This window comes from Phaethon aethereus, assembly GCF_964289735.1.
Source record: "Phaethon aethereus genome assembly, chromosome: W".
Classification (NCBI taxonomy): Eukaryota; Metazoa; Chordata; class Aves; order Phaethontiformes; family Phaethontidae; genus Phaethon; species Phaethon aethereus.
The window spans coordinates 14644831-14672307 of record NC_138581.1 but is presented as its reverse complement, the minus strand read 5'-3'; positions in this window follow the sequence as shown (position 1 = coordinate 14672307).

Genomic DNA, 27477 nt, shown 5'->3' with positions numbered 1-27477 from the left:
CTTATTACACAGCGGGCTCGAATAGGAAACCTTAATCGCCTGGGAATCTTGGAAGTGATCATGGACTGGCCAGAAGGCAAAGATTTTGGAATATCACCAGAAGAGGAGGTGGCGCGTGCTGAAGAGGCTCCACCATATAATGAACTGCCAGAGAATGAAAGGCAATATGCCCTGTTTACTGATGGGTCCTGTCGTATTGTAGGCAAACATCGAAGGTGGAAAGCTGCTGTATGGAGCCCTATACGACGAGTTGCAGAAGCTGCTGAAGGACAAGGTGAATCAAGTCAGTTTGCGGAGGTGAAAGCCATCCAGCTGGCTTTAGATATTGCTGAACGAGAAAAATGGCCAATATTCTATCTTTATACTGACTCATGGATGGTGGCAAATGCTCTATGGGGGTGGCTACAGCAATGGAAGCAGAGCAACTGGCAACGCAGAGGCAAGCCCATCTGGGCTGCTGAATTGTGGCAAGATATTGCTGCCCGACTAGAGAATCTAGTCATAAAAGTACGCCATGTAGATGCTCATGTACCCAAGAGTCGGGCCACTGAAGAACATCAAAACAACCATCAGGTGGATCAGACTGCTAAGATTGAAGTGGCTCAGGTGGATCTGGACTGGCAACATAAGGGTGAATTATTTATAGCTCAGTGGGCCCATGACACCTCAGGCCATCAGGGAAGAGATGCAACATATAGATGGGCTCGGGATAGAGGGGTGGACCTGACCATGGACGCTATTGCACAGGTTATCCATGAATGTGAGACGTGTGCTGCGATCAAACAAGCCAAGCGGTTAAAGCCCCTCTGGTATGAAGGACGATGGTTGAAATATAAATATGGGGAGGCCTGGCAGATTGACTATATCACACTTCCACAAACTCGCCAAGGCAAGCGCTATGTGCTTACCATGGTGGAAGCAACCACCGGATGGCTGGAAACATACCCTGTGCCCCATGCCACCGCCCGGAACACTATCCTGGACCTTGAAAAGCAAGTCTTATGGCGACATGGCACCCCCGAAAGAATTGAGTCAGACAATGGGACTCATTTCCGAAACAACCTCATAGACGCCTGGACCAAAGAGCACGGCATTGAGTGGGTGTATCACATCCCCCATCATGCACCAGCTTCCGGGAAAATTGAACGATACAACGGACTGTTAAAGACTACACTGAGAGCAATGGGTGACGGGACATTCAAACATTGGGATAAACATTTAGCCAAAGCCACCTGGTTAGTCAACACTAGGGGATCTACTAATAGAGCCGGCCCTGCCCAATCAAAACTTTTACATACTGTAGAAGGGGATAAAGTCCCTGTGGTGCATGTGAGAAATATGCTGGGGAAGACAGTCTGGGTTACTCCTGCCTCAGGCAAAGGCAAACCCATTCGTGGGATTGCCTTTGCCCAGGGACCTGGGTGCACTTGGTGGGTAATGCGGAAGGATGGGGAAGTCCAATGTGTACCTCAAGGAGACTTGATTTTGGGTGAAAACAGTCAATGATTTGAATTGTATTATGTTAATTGTTGCACAATACAGTATGTCATTACTACTATGGTTGCTATCTACTATATCGATGGTATTATAGTAAGAATCACCCAGACTGATGAAGAATGAGCTTCACCGAAACTAAGCAACATGCAGCAGTGATGGAACCAGAACTGGCTTCAGCAGCTTGCGCCCAACAATTCCCTCGAGACCGACATCTTCGACCTGCAGATCATGGACATGGACCGTGCCAGATAACGATCCAACACCACATACCATCTCCCCTGCCCTGAGAGACTGCTATGATGGATGAAGCCCAGAGTCATGGACTGAATGAACTACACAGACATTTTAAAGTGATGGCCCATGGACTAAGAAAGTGATATCTGTGTGTATATATTAAAAGACAGGAAGAGTAATACTGAATAATTGGAATGTATTGAAAGTACAGGACCCGGGCATGACGTAAATGGTATGGAATAAGGGGTGGATACTGTCCTGGTTTCAGCCAGGATAGAGCTGGTTTTCTTCACAGAAGCCAGTGTGAGGCTGTGTTTTGGATTTGGGATGAGAAACTGTTGATAATGTGCTGATGTTTTGGGTTGCTGCTGAGCAGTCAAGGACAGTCCAGCTTCTCGTGCTGGCCTGCTAGCAAGGAGGTTGGGGGTGCACGGGGAGCTGGGAGGGGACACAGCCGGGACAGCTGACCCAGACTGGCCAAAGAGATATTCCCTACCATCCGACGTCATGCCCAGTACATAAACTGGAGTTGGCCGGGGGGCGGAAATCGCTGCTCGGGGACGGGCTGTCGATCGCCGGGTGGTGAGCAATTGCTGTATTGGGCATCACTTGTTCTTGTACATTCCTTTGTTGGTATTATCATTGTTGTTTCCTTCTTTCTTTCTTTCTGTCCTATTAAACCGTGTTTATCTCAACCCACAAGGTTTTTTTTCCTAATTCTCTCCCCCACCCTACTGTGGGAGGGGGAGTGAGCGAGCGGCTGCGTGGTGCTTAGTTGCTGGCTGGGGCTAAACCACGACACTGGGGTTCTGATTTTCCTTGTGGATATAAATTTCTTCTGAGATGACTACGTCTGTTCCAGCTGTAAGTTTTGTGAAATTAAAAACCTGGGATTTCTGTAAATATTTCTTGGTCTAGCTAAATGAGGATTATATGCAAAACAACAGCACAGTAATATATTCTTGTAAGCACTCCCAGACTTCAGCAATAACCAGGAAGTCTACTGAAATGCACATGTAGCTCTTTTCCAGAGAAATTCAATGAGATGAAGTATTCAGCAAGGTCTGGAAAAGTCCTGGACATTTACATGAGGTTTGAGAGCTTTAGAGTTACAGCTTCTAAAGCTAACACATTTTGAAAGAACTCAGTGTCATGTTTTGATGCATAAACCATTGTCGAAGACTAGGATTCAAGATGAAAGCTAACATGACATGAATATCCAACACCTGCCTATGTTGAAATTCTTACACCTTTCTCTGGTATTTACAGCTATTACAAATAAGGTATTAACTTTTAAGTCTGAATGGCAGAACAACTGAACGGCAGATGTTGGGATTGCTTTGAGATGATTTATAATGATTATGCTTTTCAAAAGTATTTCCCATGCTAGGCGTGAATGTGCAGGTAGAGAAGAAAGTGTGTTACTCGGCTATTCTGTTGATTTTTGAGATTGATCTAACACCCTTTATTACAGGTATTTATTATGGGTATTGGGTCTTTGTCTTTGACTAACTGAGATAATGCCATAAAGAATAATATTTGTTATGGAAACATGCCACAAAGCTTGGTTTTGATTATGAGGGGAAAATATATATGCTGCAAGTTAGTGGGGTTTCCTTTTGCTTTTTCTTCTTGGCATAATTGTACAATTTTATGTATCTATATGACTGAAATATATATATACTTGACTTTTTTTATGAAAAGCAATTAGAAGTAGTGAAAAGACAGTAAAACAAATATAGAAAAAACACCCAGCCACCCAAGTCACTAAATCATATTGAATTCCAAGCTGGGACTTAAAATTGGAGTAATTTAAACATGCAGTCATCTTCCTGAAGGGGAGATAGTGCGTGTGATAATACTGTTGGGATCACTCCAAGAGGAAAGGAACCCTATGTTCTTGCTGATGTTTTTTTATGTTTCTCTGACTAAAGAGTCCATAGTGTGGGGCAGAAATACCATGTAGCTAGAGAGCTCCAGGTAATGGTGAAGAGGTGCTAATGCTGTGGCTGGCTGGAAATCTTGGTGAATGGACTGCAGTGCATATATTTTCTTAAGTCAGAGTTTATGTCAGTGGCAAAGACTCAAGAACATATATGCTTTGTGTATCACAACTAAAGGACACATTGCACATTTTGCTTATCTATCTTTGTATCAGTTCTGCAAATCTTATTTTTTCCATGAATAAAAGGGTCTTTTGTCCAAGAGTAAAAGGCAGCAGGAGACAATGAGGTATTTTATTATTCTCTCAGCACTTTAGTTCTCTCCCTGTATTTCCAAGGGAACAATTCATGTGGAACAAACATGTGCAAAGAACACAAGATCCACATAAAAGGGCACCAAGCATCCTGTTTGTGAATAGTTGTCATGTAGTTGCATCCAGCTGCCAGCATGTAATGATGATTTATGCTTTGGCTACCATTTGCTTGGCTTATTTGTGACTGGCTCTTAATCCTGCCTAGATGAAACGATTGGGCTGCTTTCAAAAGACATGGCACTTGGAGCAGTTGTTAATGCTTTTCCTAATCCATCCATCAGCTGAAGAGCTCTAATCAGTCTGGTTCTAACACTGATGAACCAAACTCACAGATAGCAGAGGGGGGCAGGAGGAGGCAGCTACAAGGTGCATTTGGGCTCAGGGAGCAGTAGCCACACCAGGTAATCATGCTGATTTCTCTGTTGTGCTTTAGAGGCTTGGATTAAGAGAGAATTTGAGAAAGATGCTTTACCTTGCCAAAGACTACAGAGAAGAAGGAAAATTCTGGTGAAGAGGATGTGTCATTGGTAATCTAGGCTGGGGAACAATGAAATTTTGACTGTTTTCATGAGGCCTCTGCTTAAATGGTCAAAAATAGTTACATGTAATTACCAAGTTTTCAGCTGAATTATTTGGCAGGGTTATGAAATGTGTAGAGGCTTTCCATCGCCTCATGTGGTCTTTGTGCTTGTGAAGGGTGAGAAATGCTTAAACTGAAACAGTCTTGATGTATGAGTTCTCTGCTGGACCAGTATTTTTAACTGTTTCCAAAGGTCAATTACTTTTGAGTTGGGAAGTGTTGCTAATTAATTCCTAGTCAACATGGCTTCTCAGCTTACAAAAGCAAGTAAATAAAACAGGGACAATAAAAACCTTCCTAAGGGGAGTGTTACAAATTTAAAAAAACCCAAAAACCCAACCCTTTAAAATGTCTTATAAAGTTCAAGTGTTGTTTCTGTGAGTAAAAGGCCTTGGGTAAGACACATTCTATCCATGCAGCAGAGCGACAGAGTATGTCTATTACTGTGACCCATACATAAAGTACCTAGAATACAGTACCGGGCAATTTGACCTAAAAATAACATTTACAGTATGTATAATACATTTTAACTGTTATCTGTAAATGTATGGAGAAAAAGGACCTATGCTCCTTTTTTCTTTTTTTTTTTTTTTTGTGGATAATATAAGAATCCCTCAGAGTTGAAAATTATGATTTTAAAGACTTCAAGATGTCTCACTAGATTCTTCTTTGTGGACATAAGCCAAACAACATGAGTAGTTCTGTTTTTTAAGTGTATATATCCTCCATTTCCTTGGCTTTTTAATTCCCCCCTTTCCCATCATTTTTAAGTAAAAAGTACAAAATCTTCCTCTCCCTTCTGTCCCAAAAATAATTATAAAAAAGAATAGTTCCAAATATTCTGGCTTAGCTCCCTATTAAATTTAAATGGAAAGTTATAAAAAAAAGTCAATATAGCATCATTATTTTCAGACAAGATTCTAGCAAATTTGCTAGAAGAGATTTTAATGTGAAAAAATTGGTGCCAAAATGATCTAAGCTGAGAAATGAGACTGCTCAAAGCTGGTCTTTTTTTAGACTAAAATAAATGTTCATCATTACATTGCTAGGATCAGTGAGGTTCTTCATTTCCATGTGTTATACTTGCTGTAATATGCCTAAAATAAGGGCCTGATCCTGCAAGCTGGAGAAAATCCTACTGTGAAGTAGGTATTGCCATCTAGTATGTGACTGTGTGGGGAATGAAGAGCCCTAGATTTCCTACTGAGCTTTGCCTTTGATCTATCCAACATCCTTGGGTAAAGTCCTTTAGCCCTTCAAGCCATTGTTTTAATTTCCACCCTTTGCCAATGTGTTCAGTTCCTTCTTAGGTGTTTAAACTGTCATGGTTTAGCCCCAGCTGGCAACTAAGCACCACGCAGCCGCTCACTCACTCCCCTCCCGCACTGAAAATTAGAACTGCTAATAGGGTGTCATGGTTTAACCCCAGCCAGCAACTAAGCACCACACAGCTGCTCGCTCACTCCCTCATGGTGGGGTGGGGAGAGAGAATCAGAAGGGTAAAAGTGAGAAAACTCATGGGTTGAGTTAAAGGCAGTTTAATAGGTAAAGCAAAAACCGCGCACGCAAGCAAAGCAAAACAAGGAATTCATTCACCACTCCCCATGGGCAGGCAGGGGTTCAGCCATCTCCAGGGAAGCAGGGCTCCATCACGTATAATGGTTACTTGGGAAGACAAATGCCATCACTCCGAATGTCCCTCCACCCCTTCCTTCTTCTTCGCCCCAGCTTTATATGCTGAGCATGACGTCATATGGTCTGGAATATCCCTTTGACCAGTTTGAGTCAGGTGTCCTGGCTGTGTCCCCTCCCAGCTTCCTGTGCACCCCCCACTTTCTCACTGGCAGGCCAGAGCACAGAAAGCTGGACAGGCCTTGACTGCTTAGCAACAACTCAAAACATCAGTATATTATCAACATTTTTTCATCCCAAATCCAAAACATAGCCTCATACTAGCTTCTGTGAAGAAAATTAACTCTCTCCCAGCTGAAACCAGGACATAGAGCAATGGGGTGTATGAGGCATGGGGATTTACCATGCCTTACATAGTTTAAGCACATATATATGGACCCTTGCAACAGCAGTAACAATATTAGTGAATGTAATGAGCACTGTTACATTTGGTAGTATATATAACAAACTGGACAATCCAGTCCTTTAAATAGTTCTGTTGAGTCTAGCAGGAATACTTACACATGTGAGTTTGCAGGATTATAGTTCAAGTCTGTAGAGCCAGTAAGTCTGATTGCAAAATATAAAACAAACATGCAGCCAGAATCCCCTATCCACATTGCCTATGCAGTAAGTTACTTAAAAGGATTTCAACAATTATTTATGTTAGAGATAGCTTTTAAAATGCACTGTTCTCCTTTTAGTGTTTAAGTGCTTCATATATCACTTGGACAAGTGCAGATAATTAATTAAAGCAAAGATTTCCCAGAGTCTCATGAAAGCACACTTGTCAGGCAATCTTTACTATTCTTTTAATCCCCATTGTTTCACAGATTGTTTATGTTAATCTTCTCCTGCCCTTTTTACTGTTCCAGGCAATTTTGTGGCAGAATTGAAAGTGGAGGATGCTGAGACAGTCAGCATGAGGCATGACAGCCGCTTGAGCTCTCCTAGCCTGTGTATGGTTTTATGTGCTTCTAATTATCAATGTGTGGGAGTTTTGTCAAAAAAGCTGGGCATGTGGTTCCTTTTGTTCTTCTGTGTCTGTTGTGGTTTATATTTTAAATGGGACACAAATGTGATTTATAGCGCATGGCATGATGCAGTTAGGGAAAACTGGTCTTTTCCAGGAAACACAAACATGAGCAGGAGAAAGAGTGCACATGAACAGCATGTTCCTCTCAGTGAAGAAACGCTCCAGTAAAACTCATAGAGATGGAGAAGAGTAAACAACATGTGAGAAGTCCTCTTCAAATAAAGGAGAAAAATGTCAATGCCTTACTTCCACCGCATCTACAAATACATACGATTGCAAGGCAGAGCTGTGAGAGATCAAAGATAACAGTCTTTCAGCAGAATCACACTGAAGTGTGAAAAGCACCATGACAGCATGGAAAGTGCTGTATACTCACCAGCAAAGCATGCACCGTAACATCAGGGGTTACCTTCTGGCAAGCCCAACGCTGGGTAGCACAGTTCAAAGCAATCCTGCATGAAGATTCACATGGGGTCCTATCCTGCCCCACAATAATGTGGAAAAATTGTTTCCAGGCTTGCAGTCACTTATCAGTCCATAAGAGAGGAGAACACAGTACTGTGACAGGGATGAAACTCTCATGGATAAACTGCGTGACCTGGGAAAGGTAAAGTATAAGAGAAACATGTCAATTCCTTTTAAAGATATCACTACATAGACAGAAGATTCTTATGATTCATTCCTCATCACAATGGGCTACTAATGAAGTACACTTCACATTTAATTTAATGAAATTGAAGTATAAAGTATTGTTGTGCTTTAGTCCCAGCTGGCAACTAAGCACCACGCAGCCACTCGCTCACTCCCCCACGGTGGGACGGGGGAGAGAATTGGAAGAGTAAAGGTGAGAAAACTCATGGTTTGAGATAAAGACAGTTTAATAGGGAAAGCAAAAGCCTAACATGCAAGCAAAGCCAAACAAGGAATTCATTCACCACTCCCCATGAGCAGGCAGGTGTTCAGCCATCTCCAGGGAAGCAGGGCTCCATCACATGTAATGGTTTCTTGGGAAGACAGACGCCATAACTCCGAACATCCCTCCACCCCTTCCTTCTTCTTCGCCCCAGCTTTATGTACCAAGCATGATGTCATACGGTATGGAATATCTCTTTGGTCAGCCTGGGTCAGCTGTCCTGGCTGTGTCCCCTCCCAGCTTCCTGTGCACCCCCAGCCTTCTCGCTGGCAGGCCAGCATGAGAAGTTGGACTGTCCTTGACTACTTAGCAACAACTGAAAACATCAGCATGTTATCAACATTGTCTCATCCCAAATCCAAAACATAGCCTCACACTAGCTTCTGTGAAGAAAACCAACTCTATCCTGGCTGAAACCAGGTCAATTATATAAAGAATAAAATAAAATATATTTGAGGGCTTGTTCTTTATACAGCTGCTATTTCCTGATGTACACTCTCAGAACAACTGAAAAAAATTACAAGAAAAACTAATAGAACATACTGCTTTTTCCTTCTCTAATTAAATGGGAGATTATTTTGGACTAAGGCACAGCATCTGAAGTACATGCTTTTAGTGCAGAGGTGATCGTCGCAAGCAAGGGTTTGGAAAGGGCCAGCCTTCTACTTCTAAGGATGCTATAACACATAGTAATTTAAACTCCCTCAAAAAGACATAACTCAAGCTGCTTATTTTACTACTGGTAATAGACAATGTATGAACCTGAAATGAAACATAGAGATGATTTGTGAAAAGAATGAATACACAGATATGTAATCCAAAAGACAAAGATAGGAAGAAAAGATTTAATTAAAAGCAGGTATTCTGAAGATAGTGCTTTGTAGCAAATGCCTGAACTCTGCAAAGCTCAGTCAGTGGGTGGCACGTTGTTCACAGAGGCATTTTTTTCTCTGTTTAATGAAGTCTGATCTTGCAATGGGTTAAAAAAATCTTCAGTGTTTGGATTCTCACTGGACTACCTGTTTGGGAAGGACAAGACTGGATCTATGGATAACTCCCAACCCTGAAACACTATAGCTCTCGGTTCCTAAATTCTTTGCCTCAGAGTTAGGGAAAAAGAGAATAAAGAAAAAAGTGAATCCAAAAGAAAATGATTTTTTGAGTATGGCAGTAAAAAATAAACAAGCAATACTAGAAGTATACATTGTCTGCAATCTGCATTATATTTGCATACAGGAAAAGGCAGGAGAATAGTTTGGTGGTTAGAAGAGAGAGAAAAGTGAAAACCTATGTGAGGGAAAGTAGAACTTTTTCAAGACACTTTGGTGTATGGTTCATGACCCTAAACAGAGACCTGCTCTTTAGTACCAGAAATATCTGTAAAGACCTTCTAGAATTTTTCTCAGCTCCTTGTTTTGAGTGTCCCCTACCTCATTTCATGAACACACATATATACAACAAAATGCTGACAATGCAATGACAAGAAACCTAAAAACACTTCTGCCTCAGGGTATGCATGCTTTACTTTACTGGATTATATTTCTTCATTCCTGACCTTTCATCCACTTAAACCACTCACAAAACATTTGATTTGTGTACATTAATGCAAAACACACTCTACTGGAAATTTCATGCATTCTTACTCTCCCCATTTCAGGTACTGTTTACATCTGTGAAAATTCCATATTTTGGCACCTTTCAATTCTGAGGTCTAATGATATTTAGATTTTAAACTGACTAATTTAAGTGAACAGGCCTGTTATACATATGAATTTTTAGGGTAGCTTTGTCTTGAAAACTTAGAGTCTCCTTTGTTTAAAGTGGTAGCCAATGTACATGGAATGCTCTTTCTAAGCTGAAAATTTAAAAACCTATAATGGCAGAAGGAATACTGTACTAATTTGCCTTTCCTTTTAGAAATCCACTAACTTTACTAAAACTCTTTAAGTAGGAAGGTCCTCTCTGAAATATGCAATGGCTTGTGTTGTCTGTGGCCTTGTCTTGCTCTTTGCAGAATTCGATTTTCAAATCAGCCCAGGGATCTGCAGTTGTATATCTAATTCAGAATATTTAAGTATGGTCAAGTCAGTTATTTTGTGGGGTAATCAATTCCCCCAACTCCGCAGATGCTCTATTTATTTTTTGAACTTTAAAAGTGGGAATGGAAATAATTTGCCTTTGCAGAAATGCCACAGAATGCAGTAAATTCACCTGTAGTTGCACTGTGAGTGAGCTTAACCCATGTTTTTTATGCCTTTTCTGAATGATGTAGGTGGGGTATTTAGGGTGAATCTAAGAGCAATATTCCCAGCAATCTGGTTTGTTGTAATAGTGGTATTGCCTTGTCCCAGATAATTCCTCCTCTCTCCCCTGCTGAAATCCCAGTCAAGCAGAGCTCTGAGGTAGCTCAAGTCACACATTTTCCCTTTTCAGCTGTGCGCTGAGCTACACACTGCTGCTGAAACCTGACCCTGTCCCCACAGCCTGGCTCCAGAGCTCCTGCATTCTGTTGTCCTTTGCCTCCATTTCTGGCTTGTTCCACCTGCGAGGCAGCACCCTCACCTTGCATTTTGCTGCATTCCTGTGGAAACCGTGACTGTCTGGCCCCTCTGTCTTTGGCTAAGCCTCTCTCCATCCTTGTAGCATTTGGAGCCACAGACCAAGTGAGGAGGACATCTCCAGCCTAGGGAGAACCTCACAGAAACAGTGGCTGGGGCTGAGGCTCCCTGTACAGACAGTGCTGTGTTTTGCTGCCCCAAGAATGCTGAATTCAGGTTTGTAGCAGCAGCCCCACAGATCCCCAGGAAGGCTGGTTTCAGAGAGCTCTGAGAAAGGGCCGTCAATAGGATTTTGGGATCTCCCTTTGCCCTCACTGCTTCCCTGACCTCCCATATGCTCTGATTCCCCCAGGGTCTGTGGTCTGTGCTGGAAGGGAAGCCAGCTCCCTAGCATGGCATGGAGGGCAAGCAGGAGCTGTGTCCTGCTGCTGTGAGGAGCACCCGCCCTATTGTAATCTGGTGTAGGACTCCCATCCCCAGAGTGGCTGATGAAGGAAGGTTAATTCTGTTTGTCCCTGGAGGGAAAAGAGACTTTCTGCCTTTATGGGAACTTGTGCAGCCTGGAAACAGCCTCATTGCCTCCATCGTTCATGGAGCTGCTCATTTTGACATTCAAGGTACCTTGCCAACAAGAGAGTGGAAGATCCTTGGAGTCTGCAAAGGTAATGAAAGTTTATTTTATTGAGTCATGATGATATAGACATTACATGAAACTTAGATCATTAACTCTGTATTATGGGGCTGAAATATCTTTCTCAAGCAGATGAAACAGCCAATCCAGATGAGGGTCTACAGGAAAGTGCTTATTAGAGCTGACTCTAAGGGGTGGGTTGGGGCTCACAGGCTCTGGGGTTTCAGGCTGGGAAGGAATGGCCCGTCTGCCTGACCTCTTGCACTTCACAAGCCTTTCAAATTCACCTTGTTATGCCTGCATGCTGCCCAACGTTTTGTGGCTGAGCTAAAGCATAACTTTAAAGCAGACACAAGAGCTACTGCTGGTTTTACTATTTTCCTTTGATGCCAATCTTTTTCTCTTCTTTTTTTATTTTTTTCTTCTTTTTGTTTTGCACATACCGGGAGCATTTGTTTTGTCCTTGGTTGGCAATCTGGTGCCTATCCATTATCACCTTTTGGGAAAATGCCTGATTTCCATTGGACCAGAGTCTGTTTAGTTTGAGCTCTCTGTAGGGTGAATTCCTGGAGCTTGAACTAGCTCAGGAGTTTTGATTGTGGGGAACGGAGGAGTTATTGTGAGACCAGTACTGCAACATGGAAGGCAATGTAATTACATAGAAATAGGAAAGATCATGCACTTGAATCCATCTTTGAGACATTTAACCTCTGCTGGAGTAAATATATGGTGTTTTAAGATGAATATATAAAATACAGATGAAAACTAATATGCAAGGGAAAGAAATTCATCGAGGCAACAAGCTCAGGATGATTGCGTAACAAATACGAAGCTAACATGCCTCTTTTTGGAAAAGCTCATCAAGCTTTGATCCACCATTACGTTGAAAACATATTGTTTATGTAGCAGATTATACTGTTGCCTTCTGAGGTCACTGTCGTATTGAAACAAGGATCTAAAACATGCTGTTGTTCAGCGTGTAGTATAGGACAAAGATGCCTTAAGTTAAAAGAAAAGGGAGAGTCAGAGGAAAGACTAGAAGATTATACTACACCACCGCCGGCTTCAGTGCCAGTCTCTCCCTTCCCCTTAAGGAATGCAGATACTTCTGATGAAGAATCTGCTTCTGCCTCTGGGAGTGCTGCTTCGGGTCCTGTAACCCGAAGCAGAGTCCGACCTCGGATACAAGCCCCCCTCAGACAAGCTATGGGTCTGGAAGGACCGACTTGAATTAAAGTCCCTTTTTCAATGAGTGATTTGGACATGTGGAAGGAGGCAGTGAGAAATTATAGGGACGACCCAATAGGGGTGGCAAAGAGATTTGAATTGATAGTTAAAAATCAGGACCCTGACTGGAAAGATATAGATTTAATGTTAGATGCAATGACGGAAACAGAGAAAACAGCTAGTGGTGAAAACTGCTCGAACACATATAGAAGCCCTTATCCCTGCAGGAACATATACTGGTAGAGTAGATAATCATGGTCCTCTCACCGATCCGAACTGGGATCCTAATGATCATATGGAATATAGACAATTAAAGTCATATCAAAAGTGGATAAAATTCGGACTCGAAAATGGAATTCCAAAATCAGTAAATTGGTCAAAATTGTATGAGGTAAAGCAAAGTCAGGATGAAACCCCCTCAGACTTTTTGGAAAGGCTAAGGGAAGACATGCGTAAAAGTACCACCTTAGATCCTACCTCAGATGTGGGATGACAACAATTAGTTTCATTGTTTTTAGGACAGTCATCAGAGGATATAAGGAGAAAACTTCAAAAATTAAAAGAGCCAGATGTAAGAGATTTGGAGAAACTAATAGAGGAAGCTTGGAGAGTATACAGGAATAGAGAAAATACTGAAAGGCAGAAATTAGGCAAAACAATTGCAATGGCTACCGTGGCAGCTTTGAACCATCAGACTCAGGGTAATCAAAGATTCACCAGAGGAAGGGGTCGAGGAGGATCTAGTAGAGGTCGAGTGGGAAATCTCCGGGCATCTTTAAGAAAGGATCAGTGTGCTTATTGCAAGGAACAGGGACATTGGAGAGGAGAGTGTCCCAAATTGCCGGGAAATAGGCTGTCCACTATGATAGCAGAAATGGAGTGACGGGGACCTGGGGAATCTACCCTGGCAGATCCACTGGTTAGACTGAAGCTAGGGGAACAGAAAAAGGAGGTAGAATTTTTAGTAGATATGGGAGCCTCGTATTCTGGTCTGAATCAGCAACTAATACCCGTAGATGAGGAATTTGTAAATGTAGTAAGTGCCACAGGTCAGAAGGAAAAGACTTTTTTCCTACAACCACTTAAGTATAAATTAGGAAAGCATATTGGAACACACAGATTTTTGTATATGCCTGGGTCTCCTAAGCCGCTTTTAGGAAAGGATTTGCTAGAACAATTAGAAGCCAAGATTATTTTTGAAAAAGGAAAAATCAATTTTAAAATTAAAGAAGATCGAGTGATAGAAATTTTGAGCCTAGCTTTGATACAGATAGAAGAAATAAATCAGCCCAAGAAATTTTGGACCAGGTTTTTCCAGGGGTATGGGCGTCTGGCGTTCCCAGAAGGGCTAAAAATGCCACTCTGGTAGGAGTTAAACTAAAGCCCGAGGCCAGACCAGTTCGAATCAAACAGTATCCCCTAAAGAGGGAAGACAGAGAAGGAATAAAAGGGATAATTAATGATTTTTTGCAATTTGTGTTATTGGTAGAGTGTGAATCTGAGTATAATACTCCTATCTTGCCAGTGAAAAAGCCAGATGGGAAGAATTACCATTTAGTGCAAGATTTAAGAGCCATAAATAATATAGTTAAGGATTTACATCCTGTTGTGGCAAATCCATATACGCTACTAACAAAGCTAAAGGAAAACCAAAACTGGTTTACCATTTTGGATTTAAAGGATGCCTTTTTCTGTTTGCCACTTGCCAAAGAGAGCCAGAAAATTTTTGCCTTTGAGTGGGAAAATCCCGATACCGGGAGAAGAACCCAGCTAACTTGGACAGTGTTACCACAAGGGTTCAAAAATAGCCTGACAATTTTTGGGAACCAATTAGCTCGGGAACTTGAAGGATGGATTCCACCATCTCCAAATGGGACATTATTACAATATGTACATGATTTATTGTTTGCTACAACAACTAAAGAATGTATTCAATGGACTGTTAGTTTGCTGAATTTCTTGGGACTGAGTGGTTACAGAGTATCTCAGCAGAAAGCCCAGTTGATCCAGACACAGGTAACCTACCTTGGATACAGGATTTCGAAAGGACAACGAGAGCTAGGAACAGAACAAAAGGAAGCCATCTGCCAAACACCAAAGCCAACTACGGCAAAAGAATTGTGGACCTTCCTTGGAATGACAGGTTTGTGCAGATTATGGATTTATAATTACAGGATATTGGTGAAACCCTTGTTATGATTTGTTAAAAGGAAGCCCTTCACTGTTAACTTGGACTGGGGAAGCAGAAAGATCTTTTAAATTATTAAAAACTGAATTAATGAAAGCACCAGCCCTTGGACTTCCCGATGTGTCCAAACCACTTTGGCTCTTTTCACATGAAAAACAAGGCATTGCTTTGGGCATATTAGCACAGCGATTGGGACCATACAAGCGGGCAGTTGCATACTTCTCTAAACAGTTAGATGAAGTAAGTCAAGGTTGGCCCAGTTGTTTGAGAGCCGTAGCAGCGGTAGTGCTTAACATTGAAGAAGCTCGCAAATTGACCATGGGCCAGAAGATAACTGTGTTGGTGTCACACACAGTTTCAGCAGTGCTGGAACAGAAGGGAGCACATTGGTTATCACCCTCCCGGTCCCTGAAATATCAGGCCATCTTAGCTGAACAGGACGATGTCAATATAGTAACAACTAATATTGTGAATCCAGCATCTTTTCTCAGTGGTGAAGTTACCGAACCAGTAGTCCATGACTGTCTGGAGACAATGGAATCTGTTTATACCAGTCGACCTGACTTAAAGGAAGAACTGCTGGAGGACGCCAAAGATAATCTGTTCACCAATGGAAGTAGTTTTGTGAAGCAAGGACTTCGTAAGGCCAGTTACGTGGTAACCACTACTTGTAAGGTAATTGAAGCTAATCCTTTACCTGCAGGAACATTGGCTCAAAAGGCAGAAATTATTGCCTTAATCCGAGCGCTGGAAATTTCAAAAGGAAAAAGGGTCAACATATGGACAGACTCCAAATATGCCTTTGGAGGGGTACATGTTCATGGAGCTATTTGGAAAGAAAGAGGGCTGCTGACTGCTCAAGGAAAGCAAGTGAAACATGCTAAAGAGATCTTACAATTGCTGAATGCCGTGCAACTACCGAAGAAGGTTGCAATTATGCATCGTAAAGGACACCAAAAGGGCAACACTGATCCAGAGATTGGGAACAAATTGGCGGATTATGAGGCTAAGCTGGCAGCGGAACAGACAGAAATTGTAAAATTTTTTTCTTTGATCCCAGATAGTAAATTCAGTACAACAGAGAATGAAAAATTAGAATATTCTAAGGAAGATAAAGTTATGATAAATGATTTAGGAGGAAGGAAAGATCAACAAACAGGAATGTATTCAATGCCAGATGGTAGAATAATAGTACCTTATAACATATTATGGAAACTCCTACGGGAAGAACATAATAAAACACATTGGGGAGCAGATGCATTGTATAAATATTTAAATCAAAGAATAGAGAGTCGAAATTTATATACTACAGTGAAGCAAGTCACCCAAAGACGTGAAACATGTTTGAAAAACAATCCAAATACCACGCATAAGATACAAATTGGGAGTATGGGAAAGGGAAACATGCCTGGACAACAATGGTAAATAGACTTTTCTGAACTCCCAAGAAATGCGGGGTTTCAGTATTTGTTAGCATTAGCAGACACCTTTTCAGGCTGGCCAGCAGCTTTCCCTTGTAGGACTTATAAGGCTAGGGAAGTGACATGAGTACTTTTAAACGAGATCATTCCTAGATTTGGAGTACCAGCAGTAATATCTTCTGATAGAGGTACTCATTTTTGTTTGCAGATAGTGCAACGAGTTAGTAAATTTTTAGGGATTGACTGGCAACTGCATACTCCATACCGACCTCAGGCAAGTGGGCACGTGGAGAAAATGAATCATTTAAACAACAGCTAACTAAAGTCAGTCAAGAAGCAAATCTACATTGGTACCAAGCGCTCCCACTAGCCCTATTACGAATCAGGGTAAAACCGAGAACTAAAGAGAATTTAAGTCCATTTGAAATTTTGTTTGGGAGGCCATACCAATCCCAATACCAAGGGGAAGATCTCACCCAGTTAGGCGAGAATAATCTACAGAAATATGTAATAATATTAGGAAAACAACTTAATGAGGTAAACAAGAGAGTTTTAGAAACCAGACCTAGAGGTCTGGATTCTCCTATTCATCCGTTTAAGCTGGGAGACTGGGTTTATATTAAGGCTTTTACAGGTGAACCCTTGGAAGAGAAGTGGAACGGACCCTTCCAGGTGCTGCTAACAACCTTCACTGCTATCAAGATTACGGAGCAATCAGCGTGGATTCACTATTCAAGGATTAAGAAGGCTTCCCCTCCATGGGTGATAGAACAACAGGACTCTTTGAAGCTAAAGATAAAACGACAAAATGTATAAATACGTTGTGTTTATTGTAAATTTGGTAACCATGAGTCCAATCTGTGAAATGATTTACTGGGATCAGAATACACATCTGACATTGACCCAGAGTGTTACCCAAATTCTAAACAAGAGTGATTGTTGGATATGTACCGAAATGCCTAGAGATTCTAGACAGACACTAGGAGTTCTAGTTCCTGTTAACATCTCTCTATTTAATAACCCCCACTACGGGATAAGACATGATAAGAGTACTTGGTGGCCAAATCTTTCAAAAAAAATGGGAACAGGTTGAATTATCGGTCTCTATTATAAAATTTGATTCCAATTCTTCTATTTGTATATATGGTCCAGGAAACAATTCCATCTCCTCGCATGATTTAAAGTCAGGAGACGATGGATGTGGTGATTATACGTATAAACGAACCACTAGGTTCATAGGCTGTTTTCCTGGTTGCAATAGAACGGCATCATACTGGAGACCAACAACACCCCATGTACCTAATTTTTCCAGACTGCTGGTTCCTGACGGAACAGGATGGTTTTGGCTATGTAATGATACAGCTAGGAAAATTCTACCCCCAGATTGGCAGGGAGCATATACTTTAGGGGCCTTGGTTCCTAATATGACCATAGTAGATAAATTACATCAACAAAAAGGATGGATCAGAACTTTTCTAAGGAGAACGACCAGGGCTCGCAATGCAATTGCAGACAGACCCACGAAATTTCATGGTTTTGTAAGATGGTTCCTCCCATGGCTTGGTGTGAGTGAACTGGAAAAGACTCTAGTGAACATTTCAGCAGTAATAGAAATAATAGAGAACAGGACAATAGACGCAATTCAAGTCCTACAGAAAGAGATTTCCAGCCTATCACAGGTGATATGTCAAAACTGAATGGCGTTAGATTTGTTATTGGCTTCACAGGGAGGTGTTTGTACCATCATAAACACTAGCTGTTGTATGTATGTTGATCAAAGCAGTCAAATATCAACAGACTTAGAAGAGATTTGGAAACAAACCGAAGTGGGGATTTGAAGAAGTTTGGAACAAATTAACCTCTTGGTTACCAAATTTCAAATGGATCAAAGAGATATTTGTACTCCTATTAGTTGGTAGCTTGTCTGTTTTATGTACGTGTTGTATAATTCGATCTTCAATGTGGTGTTGTCAGAAGAATGTGGACGATTACATTACCTGGAGAAAGAATAAGATCAGACATGAACTCGCAACAGGGAGATATTTCAATCGATGGACAAATGATAATGGTATGTTATGAGGGATTGCGAAAGAATTCGCAAGAGTAATAGAAAAGGGGGGAATGAAACAAGGATCTAACACAATTATAAGGCCAATTTCTCAATATATACTTTTTGGAAGGTTATTGATTAGATGACTAGTTTAACTTTTCTATAGATTTCTTTAGCCTAATAATTGTGTGATTATGTTTAACGGCCTACTCTCATAGTACTTAGGCTGTATTTGCCTCAATGCTAACATTGTACCTATGTGTAAACGGTTAATCACGAGGAAAGCAGGCCTCATGAAAATTAAAACAAAGGAGAGTTAAGAGCAAGGACTGAGAGATTAAAGAGAACAGAGAAGATATCTTAACTTTGAGCATAGAGACAGACTGGCAGGAATGCTCAAACAAGGACGATAAGAAGGAACTGCTTGGCTGAACAACAGAAGGGGCAAACATCCAAGGAGAAGAAATTATCCTCAGGAGACCTGTGACCATAAAAGGGAAAAAGGAGTAGGGGGCTAACTCCCCAAACAACCACCAATGACCACCCGAGACCCTCGTGCATGCGTAGTATAGTTTTGTAACGCCAGCATTACATGAATGCAGTAGATAAGCAAGGAGGCGGTGATTTCTTGGAAAATGTGTGAATATTCATGTCTTGAAGGTATATAAAGGATGAACTTCTGTTTCAGCGCACGCATGTTAGGAGGAGATAACCCCCATGCGTCCAGCGCTGCAATAAAGATGTCTGCTTAATAACACTTTGATGTTATTGAGTTTAAATTTCTTTAACTTTTTTGAATCAGTATGGTGAAAAGTCCAATTTGCTGTGAGTAGAAATAATAGGAAAAAACTTGTAGGTCAGCCAGTATAAAGTGGAGAGTCAAACTATTACACACTTTCCCTGGAATAAATGACTAGTTACAGGTCAACACATGCTTGAGGATTCCTGACAGTTAGAGAAGGTCACCATCTGTTAAAGGAAAAAAAAAATAAAACAAAAATTAAATAAATTAAGTTAATCACCTTTTCTCAGGAGCCCAGTTTTCCCTCAGCGTATTAGTGATTATATTTAAGATTGCAGAAGACTGCACAGTAGGGATGTATGCATGAAGTAAGCAAGTAGCATGAAACCCAGGTTTTAAGAGCCCTAGTTTAAATTAAAAAAAAGCATAAAACATATAAATAAGTATCTAAGTATTAGTGGGATTTTGGAAATTGAATGATGGATTAATTTGTCCAATTTGGGCATCTAACAGATAGACATTTCATGGCTTCCTTCAGAGTCAGTGGAGTACCATGGCTTTTTCCAGGGAAGGTGATTTTTAGATACCCTCTCTCAGTAGGATATGAATTGCACACAAGTGAGTAAGTGCAACTCAAGCTCACATTTGTGTTATGCACAGCATTATGGATACTTTATTACTCTTCATTGACTGGAGAAAGAGCCTAAATGTTGACTATCTATGACTTTAGAAGTTTAACAATTAAACATCTAAATTTAGGTGAGATGAATCTGACCCTTGGTAAAAGCCTGGAGATATACTTCTCTACATATTATGTGTCTTAGAGACCCTGGAAAAGATCAGTAATTTTCATTAAGTATTGTCCTTTGTATGACTATAAAATTTTTTACAGAGCTGAATTTTCCTTTTCTAAACCTTTATTGATTTCACCTGTCTTTCAATTGCAGCTGCTGGTTTCAGATGAAGTGACCCCCTTTAGTTCCTTTCCCCATCAATTAGAATCAATGTATGCTTTACAGAGACTGTTTTTATTTGTGATATATGTAATGAGTAACCATCACTGCACATTACCCTCTGTAATGTGGCTGCATCTGAGCAGGCAAAAATTATGATTATGCTATTTTGTCTGAGTAGTTCAGCTGTTGCTCTTCTCATAAATATAGGCCACTTAAGTAATCTTTTTGGGAAAAATTAAGCAAAATTGAAAGAGAGTGCCTGATGAGAACTCCACATTGTGTCTGTCTTACACTGGCATAACAAAAGCTACAAATCAGAACTTTATGATTGTCTCTTTAAAAAATAAACACCTATTCAGGATAGAAACCACAGTATACAATTAATTAATCTCCTCAGAATTCCCATATTGATTTGTGAATTCTGTTCAGAATTTTTGATTCTTAGTTCAGTACTTTCCTGACCAAGCCATTTGTCCTGGTTGCTAATGTTGATGTTTTTTTCACAAGTGATGGAGGATGGCTTAGTGTGTGACCAGCCTCCAGAGCACTGCAAAAAGCCCTCTCCCCCTCAGTATTGCCTCTTCTGCTTTGGGGAGAAGGGGCTTGCAAGGCTGGGGAAGGTTGTTCCTCAGCTCTGCCTGGCCACCACTAAGATTTTGGTAGCCAAACTCGGATGCTGCAGAAAGCTGCTCCACTGAAATGTTTTTGTAGGTGGGGATAGAAGAGTGGAAAGATCAAAAAGACCCAGATGGCTTTTCCTGCATGCTGATGGGAATGGTGGTGAGGATGTGAAGAACTAGAGTTGACCACCTTAAGTAAATGGGGCCAGACCCCTGTGCAGCATCTCACTAGGTACTTAGAAGAACTTGTAGGAGGAGCAGAGCTGAGCATGGGAAGGGGACAAGTGAAGCCAGAATTAATGAGGTGGAGAAAAGGATATTACATTGAGCACTGAGTTGTAGGATTGGTATAGTGTTTGAGAGACTGAATACACTGCAGAGCTAGAAAAAAGATGATGTTTATGTGTCGTGGTTTAGCCCCAGCCAGCAACTAAGCACCACGCAGCTGCTCGCTCACTCCCCCCTCCCCCAGTGGGACGGGGGAGAGAATTGGGGAAAAAACTCGTGGGTTGAGATGAAAACAGTTTAATAGAACAGCAAGAGAGAAGGAAACAACAATGATAACAACAATAATAATACCAACAAAGGAATGTACAAGAACAAGTGATGCCCAATACAGCAATTGCTCACCACCTGGCAATCGATAGCTTGTCCCCGAGCAGCGATTCCCGTCCCCCGGCTAACTCCAGTTTATGTACTGGGCATGACATTGTATGGTAGGGAATATCCCTTTGGCCAGCCTGGGTCAGCTGTCCTGGCTGTGTCCCCTCCCAGCTTCCCGTGCACCCCCAGCCTTCTTGCTAGAAGCTGGACTGTCCTTGACTACTTAGCAACAACCCAAAACACCAGCACGTTATCAACATTTTCTTATCCCAAATCCAAAACATAGCCTCACACTAGCTTCTGTGAAGAAAGCCAACTCTATCCTGGCTGAAACCAGGACAGTATGTTATCCTTCTTTGGAGGGAGGTGGGAAGGAAAAAAAAATGCTGTATTCATTAAAATTGAGTGAATTGTCAAAATTAAATGTCTCACATCCAATGGTGAAAAATGAAAAAAAAACCCAGACCAAATATATGAAATGTCCTGCTGCAGGGAGAAAGTGGTTGGAGGGAGGAGACATAACTGTAGTTAAAGTATGAAATGTTAACCCCTCTGGCTCTGTCTGAAAGATACTTCAAGACAATGTCCATTAGTATGTTGCCTGAGGAAGGGCAGAAACAGGTGAGATGAGTAAGAATCACCACTATGCTAGAACATGGCAGAGAAGAATATGTCACCGCTAACAAAGTTGTCTATGAAAGTCAGTGATCGTTGACCAGTGACCTGGCTGTCTGTGGGTAATGTCCATGTTCTCTGCAAACGAATTAACTTTTGAGTGGAAGCTGCCAGTGTTCCTGTTCAGTTCATTGCTCAATATTAGTAATGAGATGTTCATTGCTTAATATTAGCAATGGGATATGTCATAGCTTTCCTAGCTTTTGGTTTGAATCTCCCCTTGAACACACTTACGATGTTCTTTCACTCTTTTTTTTTCAGTGGCAGGACTGAAAGACTTATTTGAAGGATCATTAATTGGTGTCCCTTTTTGGTGATTCATAATCACAAAGTGTTTTCATTATCAGTTGTAGATCTGTTAATATGGTCTTCTTTAGGTATCTGTGACTTTGGCAGAACCGTATCCATGTAACATCTATCATGCTGTTGTCCAGGACCTTCTTGTGAACAGTTGCATTTTTCTCCTAGTAGTATTTTTGCCGCCTTCTTTCTACCAGTGCCTCCCAATGTTCATATCTTTTATTTCTTTTGTGACTTAGAATTCTGGAACAATAGAAAAAAACTTTTATGGGAATTAGCATTTGTTCAGGTTCAGCCTTTCATTCCACAGTTCTCTTTCAGTGCAAAAATTGGAGTAAAGGTCATGTCCACTTTAATTTGCCTTGCTTACTTTATGATTTTCTCAGCTAGCCTGCTGGACTACAAGCAATAAGGCCTTTAGCTATGGGTATGAAACAGCAATTCTTTACAAACCTACAAAATCCCTCAGAGGTCAGTTGTATTCTATTATTTCAAATCAGTTCTTTCCAACTAATAGGCTGTGTGAAAAGAAACCCTGAAGCTGCAGTAGTTCCAACAGCTGTTTTCCTGCCCTGGTTTTAATGATTAGTATTATACATAACCCTGTGACTCACTGTCCAGCCCTCCACAAACTCTGGTCTATGCAGTCCTAATTTCTGTGTCCTGACATCTGTATCCTGGTGCCCATAACCCCCCGCTCCTATGAAATGGACTTACATCACTTCCAGTGCTGTCAGGGAGATTTCACAGAGTCAGAAGCAAGATTTGTTCCAGTAAAACTATTATGGATATACGTTTGTTGAAACTAATTTTTTCTTTTACCTATTAATATGAACTAAGACCTGTTTTGAGCCACTGTAACTGCTGCCACCACTGGGAACATAATCAATATTCAAAGTAATAAAACCAGCTTGGGAATGCAGCTCCTTTGTATTGTCTTTGGAATTTGAGTCACAACATCTGAATTCCTGCAGGGGAATAGATACGTGTTTCCAGCTCCATGTAGAGAGAAGCCTGAGAATTAATAGAGAATTATACATCCTCATAAACTGTATCTATTACAAATTCTCATATCTTACACATGTTGCTGGAACATTTTGATTAGGAGTCAGTTGCTATAATCCCAAGAAGCTGAACTGTGGAAATAGCACCCTCTGCCCCTGAATACCTTGTTCATATTAATGAAGTCCATTGTTTGGTGATTACAAGAACCATGCAATGGTTTTGAGGCCCACACTGTTCTTTAGGAACCAACAGATCCTCTGCAAACTTTGGCAGGATTTCAGGTAATTTTGTGTCTCCCCATCACTTCCTGCACTGCAAGACTGACATGTGGTCAAATGTTTGTTTTTTTAATTTCCAGCCTCCAGTTGTCTCTCTTAGTATTGCAGTCACTTTTATTAGAGTGAAGTTAGGCTCCACTCCAGGAAATGATAGCTATTTTGCCCACAAGAAAATTGCAGATGACATGTTTATTTAAAAGAGTTTTGTCTATGTTCCAAAATGCTAGATACTCTTAAACAATTAAACTTAGTAAACGGGAACATAATTTATTCACCTCTTTTTAAGTCTGTTTATTCAAATTACTTTGAGATTTTGCTCTTAACAATATTGAAGTTGCAGTATTTCAGACCCTTTTCCAGCAGTCATTAGGCTGGTCTTCATCAGGAAGCTGTGCTGTAGAACAGTTCAGCTTTGTGAATCAGAAGTAATTCATAGAAACACAGAACCTTTGAGTTGGAAGGGACCTTTTAAGGTCATCTAGAATAACCCCCTGCCATCAGCAGGGACATCTTCAACTAGATCAGGTTGTGCAGAGCCCTGTCCAACCTGACCTGGAACGTTTCCAGGGATGGGGCATCTACCACCTCTCTGGGCAACCTGTGCCAGTGTTTCACCACCCTCATTGTGAAAAATTTCTTCCTTATATCGAGTCGGAATCTACCCTCTTTTAATTTAAAACCATTACCCCTTGTCCTATCGCAACAGGCCCTTCTAAAAAGTCTGTCCCCGAGGCGAAGGGCTACGGAGCGAAGGATCGCGCCGGGGGAGCCTTCCCGAGGCGGCCAAACCGCGAAGGCGGCAGCACAGGGAGCGAGAGAGTGCCCCAGCTTCCCCCCCCGACCCCCGGCTGGCGGAGCGGGCTCCTGACGAGCGGCAGCTCTGACTCAGCGTGGGCGGGGCCCAGGGCGGCGGCGGCCAAAACCCCTCGCCTACAAGAGCAGCGCCCGGGAGCGCGAGCGACCCGGAGCGCGGCGAACAGGGCGTGGCACGTCAGGAGGGCGTAGCGCGTCAGTTTGCGCGGGCAGGGCGTGCAGGGGAGGCGTGCGGGCGTGGTACAGTACAAGTGGCCATCGTCCTCCCAGAGGAGGCGCAGCCATGGTCGCCACTCGGCTGAAAACCGGGGCCAGAAAGACTGTGGCGACACAGACGGAGCTCCCGCTCAGGCACGTGGCTGTCCAAGTATCCGGCTGCAGAGAGTGCCTGAGCCTGTCGGTTGTCCCAGAGACCGATGGGGACGCTACCTGCGTGCGGTGCGACCAGGTCAGCGACCTGCTCAGCCTGGTGGCAGAGCTGAAAGAGGAAGTGGAGAGGCTGAGGAGCATTAGGGAGTGTGAGAGGGAGATAGATTGGTGGAGCCACTCCCTGGTGGCCCTGAGGCAGGGGCAGCTGGTGGAGGCTCCACAAGCAGCAGGAGATCCCCTGTCCTCTTGCTGCCGGGCAGAAGGAGAGGACCTAAGAGATGAGGGGAAATGGAAGCAGGTCCCTCCTCGGAGAGGTCGGCGAATTCCCTCCCGGCCTCCCTCACCGTCCCAGCTGCCCTTACACAACAGGTATGGGGCTCTGGAACATGAGGGACAGGAACATGAGGACCCTGACGAAGGTCCATCCGAGGGGGTGCCTAGGGTATGTCAACCATCCCCACGCATCAAGACGTCCTTAGTTAAGAAAAAGAGGAGGGTGATTGTTGTAGGTGACTCCCTCCTAAGGGGTACAGAGGGCCCAATATGTCGACCAGACCCAACTCACAGGGAAGTCTGCTGCCTCCCTGGGGCCTGGGTGAAAGACATCACCAGAAAACTCCCTGGTCTGGTTCGGCCCACTGATTACTACCCGCTGTTGGTCATGCAGGTTGGCAACGATGAGGTTGCGCTAAGAAGCCCGAAGGCAGTCAAAAAGGACTTGAGAGCACTGGGGCGACTGGTCAATGGAGCGGGAGCACAGGTAGTGTTTTCGTCAATCCCCTCAGTGACGGGGAAGAACGCTGAAAGGAACAGGAAAGCACACCTGATCAACACATGGCTCAGGGGCTGGTGCCGTCGTCAGAATTTTGGGTTTTTTGACCACGGGGCGGTTTACACGGCACCAGGTCTCCTCGCAAATGATGGAGTGCAACTGACGCCGAGGGGAAAAAGGATTCTTGCTCATGAGCTGGCAGGCCTCATTGAGAGGGCTTTAAACTAGAATTGGAGGGGGGAGGGGCTAAAACCGGGCTCACTAGAGTTGAACCTAGGGGTAGGTTCAACGTGCCAGAGTTGAAATCTATAGCCCGGCTCAGGTGCATCTACACCAATGCACGCAGCATGGGCACCAAACAGGAGGAGCTGGAAGCCATTGTGCAGCGGGACAGCTATGACGTAGTTGCCATCACAGAAACATGGTGGGATGCTTCTCATGACTGGAGTGCTGCAATGGATGGCTATAAGCTCTTCCGAAGGGATAGAATGGGAAGGAGAGGCGGTGGGGTGGCTCTGTATGTTAGGGAGTGTTTTGATTGCATAGAAATTGAAGATTGTGAAGACCAAGTAGAGTGCTTGTGGGTAAGGATGAGGGGGAAGGCCAATGAGGCAGACATCCTGCTGGGAGTCTGTTACAGGCCACCCAACCAGGATGAAGAGACGGATGAGACATTCTATAAGCGACTGGCGGAGGTCTCGCATTCGCTGGCCCTTGTTCTTGTGGGGGACTTCAACCTACCGGACATCTGCTGGAAGTATAACACGGCAGAGAGGAAACAGTCTAGGAGGTTCCTGGAGTGTGTGGAGGATAACTTCCTGACACAGCTGGTGAGTGAGCCCACCAGGGGAGGTGCCTTGCTGGACCTGCTGTTTACAAACAGAGAAGGACTGGTGAGAGATGTGGTGGTCGGAGGCCGTCTTGGGCTTAGCGACCACGACATGATAGAATTCTCAATTGTGAGTGAAGTAAGGAGACGACTCAGCAAAACTGCTATCATGGACTTCCGGAGGGCAGACTTTGGCCTGTTCAGGTCACTGGTTGAGAGAGTCCCTTGGGAGACAGTGCTGAAGGACAAAGGGGTCCAGGAAGGCTGGACAGTCTTCAAGAAGGAAATCTTAAAGGCGCAGGAGCAGGCGGTCCCCATGTGCCGTAAGAAGAGCTGGCGGGGAAGGCGACCGGCCTGGCTGAACAGGGAGATTTTGCTGGGACTCAGGGAAAAGAGGAGAGTTTATCACCTCTGGAAGAAGGGACAGGCAACTCATGAAGAGTACAAAGATCTCGTTAGGTCAAGCAGGGACAAAATTAGAAAGGCAAAAGCCCAGCTAGAGCTCAGTCTGGCCACAGTCGTAAAGGATAATAAAAAATGTTTTTACAAATATATTAACAACAAGAAGAGAGGCAAGGAGAATCTCCATCCCCTACTGGATATGGCGGGGAACATTGTCTCCAAGGACGAGGACAAGGCTGAGGTACTTAATGCCTTCTTCGCCTCAGTCTTTAATAGCCACTCCAGGTATCCACAGGATATTCAGCCCCCTGAGCTGGAAGACGGGGATGGAGAGCACAATGTACTCCTCATAATCCAGGAGGAAGCAGTCAAGGACATGCTAAGCCACCTGGACATCCACAAGTCTATGGGGCCTGATGGGATCCACCCGAGAGTACTGAGAGAGCTGGCGGAGGAGCTTGCCAAGCCACTCTCCATCGTTTATCAGCAGTCCTGGTTAACAGGGGAGGTCCCAGAAGACTGGAGGCTTGCCAATGTGACGCCCGTCTACAAGAAAGGCCGGAAGGAGGATCCTGGGAACTACAGGCCTGTCAGCCTGACCTCTGTTCCAGGGAAGATTATGGAGCGGTTGGTTTTGAGAGTGCTCACAGGGCATCTGCAGAACAGCCAAAGGATCAGGCCCAGCCAGCATGGGTTCATGAAAGGCAGGTCCTCCTTGACCAACCTGATCTCCTTCTATGACCAGATGACCCGCCTAGTGGATGAGGGAAAGGCTGTGGACGTTGTCTACCTGGACTTTAGTAAAGCCTTTGACAGCGTCTCCCACAGCATTCTCCTGGAGAAACTGGCG